At 32.7% G+C, this 5,903-nt stretch overlaps 1 long non-coding RNA gene across 3 annotated transcripts; it reads left to right on the top strand.

The window, feature by feature from the left end:
• The first annotated feature begins 902 nt into the window (after nt 1–902).
• Nucleotides 903–5,152, top strand: LOC132633947 (uncharacterized). 3 transcript variants are annotated; one of them, XR_009579960.1, is made up of 3 exons: nt 903–1,242; nt 2,744–2,874; nt 4,884–5,152. It is a non-coding gene; the product is annotated as an uncharacterized LOC132633947 (long non-coding RNA). The 3 variants fall into 3 exon arrangements; XR_009579959.1 differs by having other exon boundaries at nt 913–1,242; nt 2,780–2,874; XR_009579958.1 differs by lacking the exon at nt 903–1,242 and adding an exon at nt 1,989–2,155 and having other exon boundaries at nt 2,780–2,874.
• The last annotated feature ends 751 nt before the right edge of the window (nt 5,153–5,903 follow it).

Here is a 5,903-nt window from a genome sequence, read left to right as displayed (position 1 = left end):
AACATGAAAATCTGACTTTTTGACCCGAAACTCGAACTTTCCCGCGATGGGTCCATGAGGCACGGCCATCGCGGCCCCACTACAGGTCAAAGTTCAAAGAGCATGATTTCCCACACTGGGCCCACGACGCATGGCCATCGCACTCCCCCCCCCCCCCCCCCACGCATGACGCGTGGCCCATCGCGGGTGGCCCGTGTCAGCTTCTGCGTAGTGTTTTCATAACGCGCATAACTTCTTGTACAGAGCTCCGTTCGGCCTCCACCATATATCGTTGGAAAGTTATTTCAAAGATCTACAACTTTCACGTTTTAAGTTTTCTCAATTCTCAACGGATTTTTATGAAACTAGGATGGAAGGCAGACCTACCGTAAACTTAGTCGATTCTATCGAATCTTAAGCACCTCACTATTCATCTTGATTTCAAAACAACTATTTTCACCCAAACTCATCCTGATTGTACTTCACATGTCTAAAATGTCACATTAATACTTATTTAACACAAACACACAAAATCCAAATTTATGGAGTGTTACATTAACACTATATTATCACTCAAATCTATAGATTCTTGAAAACCAAAGGAAGAATAATTGAAGAGGACTTTTGGGTGAATCTCAATAAAGGTAAGATCTTTGACCTCTAATGGTGTTTGTTGAATGGATTGAGACTAGTGTGGGTTATTACAAGTGATTAGAATCCATGGGTGAATCATATGAAAGAAAGAAAATGAATATTGACTTAAAAACCACTACAAAAAAAGAAGAAGCATATGGCGATGGATTTTAGCGACAAATCATTTTCCATCGCTAAATAGCAACAGATTAGCTACGGAATTTTAAATCCGCTACAAAATTAGAAAATAAAAAGTAGATGTATAATATAGCGATGGATTAGCGACGAAAATTAAAATCCGTCGCTAAAATTGGCGCTTGCTTTGTAGCTACGGAATTAGCGGCAAAAGTTCTGTCGTTAAATTAATGAAAACTTAATATGGATTTAACCACGAATTATTCGTCGCAAGCTATATTTAAACTATTAAAAATACCTTTAAAATAGCTCGACGAAATATTTCCGTCGCTAGTTTTTTTTTTTTTTTTAAAATGAAAATATTTTTCTTTGGGTACTGGTTGATACACTTAACATTTAACAAAACCCTAGTCTTTCTTCTATATCGGCGCTCTCGTTTCTATCGCCTCTCACGTCTCTCATCTCACGTCACCTGCAAGTGAAATTCCACTTCAGGTTCGCTTGCTTCATCTATAGCTTTCTCTTCTCTTTAAATCTATTTGTTTTCTTTGGAATTACCTGTTCCTCCTCTTGGTTCTTGATCAATACTTGTAGTGGTTTTTTATAGGGGTGACAAATGGGCCATTTGGGCTGAAGTTGGGCTAATGCCCAACCCTGCCCAAAGTGTATTTGGGCCAGAATGAGCTGGGTCAAGATGAGCTAAATAATGGGTCGTAATCCAACTTGTCCAAGTTGACTCAATTCTTTACAATATTCATAACTTTTAAACAAATCAAAAATCAATATTTTTTAAAATCAAATTATAAATTTATTTTTTCAAGCTATACTCAAATTTTGATACAATGCAGCCTCAATTTTTCATACACAAAATTTTGACTGATTTTTTTAAGCATTGAGAATTTTTTTTTTTTTTTAAAAATATATATATTTTTAAAATAAAATATAAAAAATTAATTTTCATTTTTTTTAAAAAAATAAAGAAATATTTTTTTTAAAAAAATGAAAAATGAAGATTCTTATATTTTGTAGTGTTATTTTTTGTAAATAAGAAAAAATATCGTTATGTTTTGTAATAAAGAGTCTTAAGTAAATAGTTTATGTCATTTTCCCAATAATGAATGAGTCAATTTGGGCTAAAGTAATGGACTACTTTGGGCTATCTTGGACAAATGGGTTAAGTTGGGCTAGCCCAAACTTAGCCTATCATAATTGTATATCATACCCAAACCCATGAAAATCTGGGCGGGTTGGGCGGGTCAATTGGGCCTGGGCCAAAATTGTCACCCCTAGTTTTGTAGTAGTCCTATTTTATCAACAAACTATTATCAACTTTGGTGATTTTGGGATTTTGAATAACCAACTTTCAAACTGAATCTTGGGTGTATTCGAGGCATTACATAGTTCAAAAGTTAGTTTATCCTCTATTTTATTACTTTTGTGTGTCAATTGTGTTACCTTTGTTGGAGATCTAGAAATATTTAGACTGGGGTTTTGCAATTTTGACCTACGGGACAGGTTTTGAATTTGTTGTTTTTTATTTTGATACAACCGGCTTATTATTCGGTTGTATGTGGATTTTTCCATTTGTATTTGGATTTAGAGTTCTGCGTAGTTTTGCTTCTTTCTTCCCTGGAAGTTGCCATTTAGAATAAAAATAGTAGTGACAAGGGAATAACTCTGATTCCAACAATGTGTTTGAGGAAAAGAGACATTGTCTCCAAGAGTGGTCTTTTGGTAATGGTTTACTCCATTTGCTTGTAAATTGCAGAATGACTGCTATTTATCTATAACTTTTTCTCTTGATAAAAAATTAGATATTGCTATAGTTTTTCAGAATGAGTAGATATTTTCCCAATGATATCTTTTTTAATTTGGTAATTGAAGCAAACTTGATAGGTTGTTGTATGTCAGGAAATCCTGCTTCCTTGTGATTTATTTTCTGTATGAGATCTTTTTTAACTTCTACGTGATTTATTGAGGAACATTCTTGTGACAGTTGTTGAATTGTTTGATGTTATTGCGAAATTAGCAGTGATAGTAAAGGTTGAAATTCAAGGACTTGGCTCAAATCGGGAAAGGAATGTTGATAATGACATAGATTAGTTGGCCGCCTCTTATGCTATTGAAGTAAGGTCCTGTTCTCTTTAAAAACATTCCTTTGTCAATATTGTATAATTAAATGACACTTGATTGTAATGCTCTTTGGTGAAAGGCAACTCCTGGATTGGAACTAAGTTGTCCAATCTTATAGAGGCTCTCTTGAGTATGAATAGATCCCTTTGTAACTAATATTAGCTAAAAAGACTTAACTTCTAAGCAAAGGTTACACAAAGGTTATCTTTTTAAACTTATTTCTCTGGAAAAAAAATCATTGGGATTATTCAATTAATACTATGTTTCTATTTGTTTAAGTTCTGAATGGTTTGAATGGTTCGAAGTGTTCTGAAGTTAATATAGAATAAGAGAACAAATAAATGCATCACCATGTTAGACTTTTTGGCTGTTGAAGCTTTCCAGTAGGTTCAAAGTTCTATTTACTCACTCATATAGACACGTATGACCAATTTAAACCTTGCCTACTGCAATCACTATATCCGTCTCTAATTTTTTATGCCTAGCATGAATCTAGATTCTGCTATTCGCAATGTCTTTGCCCTGCTGTTAGTTTGGTTCAATGGGTCAAAATTGATCTATGGAGTTTGTCTTGTACACACTAAATAATACGCTAATATGAGATGATTGAGGTCCTTAGTAAAATCGATAGGTTTCTCTTAAGGTGAGGTTTAACCCCATTGAATATATCAGGTATAAAAAAACTGTCAAATTCATGCTAAGCTTGTTCTATTCTTCTCTTCCATTAAAATATAAAAAGGAATTAAAGAGGAGTGCATGCACAGCTGTCTTATAGTCCTGTAATAGACAGTTTTGATTTTTCAAACGACATGAAGTGCAAGAGCAATGTAAGCTTTAAGCTTTACATGCTTGGATTTCAGGAAATTTGAAAAACCAGGAAAACACTATAGTACATTATTACTTGTATAAATTCCACATAGTTAGTATTCTTTCACATTGAAAATTTTACAGAAGGTTTTGGTCCAAATTTAAAGAAAACCCAAACTGCAAAAAGAAGATAACTCTGGTGGATAATGCAAGACCAAAGAGCAGTAAAACACCATATCTAATCATCAGGTGCATACTCTATTTTTTTTATTATTTTAGTAGTCTCCTCATATACCAAACTAAGAGCTCTTATATTGATAATTGCATTCTGCCACAAATTAAGGAAGCTCATTAACACTAAGAAGTCATAGTAGAATTAATTAAAATTCCTAAACTACTCCTGTTTTCGTCCCATCAGCTGCCACTTTTATGTATTAGTAATTCATTGTAATAACTAACTTGGGTTTCAAAATGATTATATTAGATGATCCTGTTACTTTATGCCTGAAAGTATTATTTTTAAGTCATTTCTGAACAATATGAACTCTGTTATTTTTATCAATCTGAAACTGTGTTAGCATAATATCTTTGAAGTTTTTGCTTTAATACACAGTGAACTCTTAACTAATGTTTAGATAAGTATCTTTCAGATTCTCTGTATAAAAAGAAGATATTTTTCAGATTATTTATATTGGTTTGAATGGGCTTCTCGGTTTTGGTTAAGAGCTCCACATAAACAATTGAAACTAATATTCTTGAGTTTTATTCCTTATATATTGCATTTCAGCTCTGTGATGTCCTTTCATTCACTTATTTTTCCTTCATTGAGTAAGTAGTATGTTGCAACTAGAAATAGTTTTTTGCTATAGGAGGTGTATGAAATTGCTATTGCAACTGAGAATTAGTAATTTTTACTGAAGCGAATTCTGTTCCTTTTTTTCACTGCCATCACTATAATACTTTGTTTAAAGAAATGTGTGGGTACTATTCATTTTCTTAAAATCTGAAACAAAAATCAGAAGTTGTTACTTGCTACACTACTATTGATAATTGTTGGATTAATCACCTATATGCAATAGAATTTGGCCTCTATTTATATATGTTATTATGCATAGAAAGGGCAGGAAGGCTAAACTATTCAAGATTTCTTCATAGTGTAGCTACAATATTCACACTTGACAATTTTTTGTGTATAGGTTGTTGAAAAGGTTCGAGTTTCAACACCAAGTGAGAAATGTGTATAGGTTGTTGAAAAGGGTCGATATCCAACGCCAAGTGAGACACATTTGTATGTCTATTCAAATGATTGATGATCATCAGCCTTCAATCACGAATTAGTTAGTTTTTATTTGCTTGGACGTTATTGTTGGTGTTTCAGATGTATCAAACTCAACTATATAATTATTAAATGCATAATGTTACTTAGGTGCCGTTTGGTCATAAATACCAAAAACAAATTCACTTTTTTTGAAATTTTTGAAGTTGGAGTTGGAGTTGTGTTTGGCCAAAGTTTTTGAAATTGTATTTTTTGGTGAAATGTAGTGTAAAAAAGTGAAAATTTTTTGAAAAACAAGTTTTTCTTGTTTTTGGTATTCCGGAATACAACTCCGGAGTTGTATTCCAAATATTTATGGCCAAACGCCTAAAAGTAAAAAAAGTGAAAAAAATTTCCGGAAAAAAGTGAATAATTTTTATGGCCAAACGACTACTTATTTTGGATCTTGTAGAATATTAATTTATATGAATTTTAGTTATTTTTTAGAATATTTAATAATTTTATGTAATATGCTTGAACTAGGTGTATCGAAAAATCAAAGAAAAGATTTTAAAAAAGGATTTGCGATGGATATGTTTTTGTAGCTAAAATTAACATATAAAGTATAATGTTGCGACGGATTTGCAATGAATAATTTTGTCGCCATAAACAAGCTAGAAAAGACTTGGAAAATATTTTGCGACGGATTAACGATGGAATTTCGTCGCAAACTAATTCCACAATGAAATATATTAAGATATTAGCAACAAAATCTCTTAAAAAGAGCGACAAAATTTTCCGTTGCCACGCTTTGCGACGGATAAAATTCGTCGCTAAACCGTCGCTAACTTTGCAACAGATATAATTTTTCCGTCGCAAAGTGGTTAGCAACGAGCATTTTAGTAACAGACACAATTCTGTCGCTGAGCCCGTTTAGCAACGGAAATATGCTGTTTAGCAA

The sequence above is a fragment of the Lycium barbarum genome, chromosome 3, assembly GCF_019175385.1.
Source record: "Lycium barbarum isolate Lr01 chromosome 3, ASM1917538v2, whole genome shotgun sequence".
NCBI classification, from domain to species: domain Eukaryota; kingdom Viridiplantae; phylum Streptophyta; class Magnoliopsida; order Solanales; family Solanaceae; genus Lycium; species Lycium barbarum.
The sequence above is the reverse complement of the archived record's forward strand: the minus strand, read 5'-3'. Positions and strand labels throughout refer to the sequence as shown.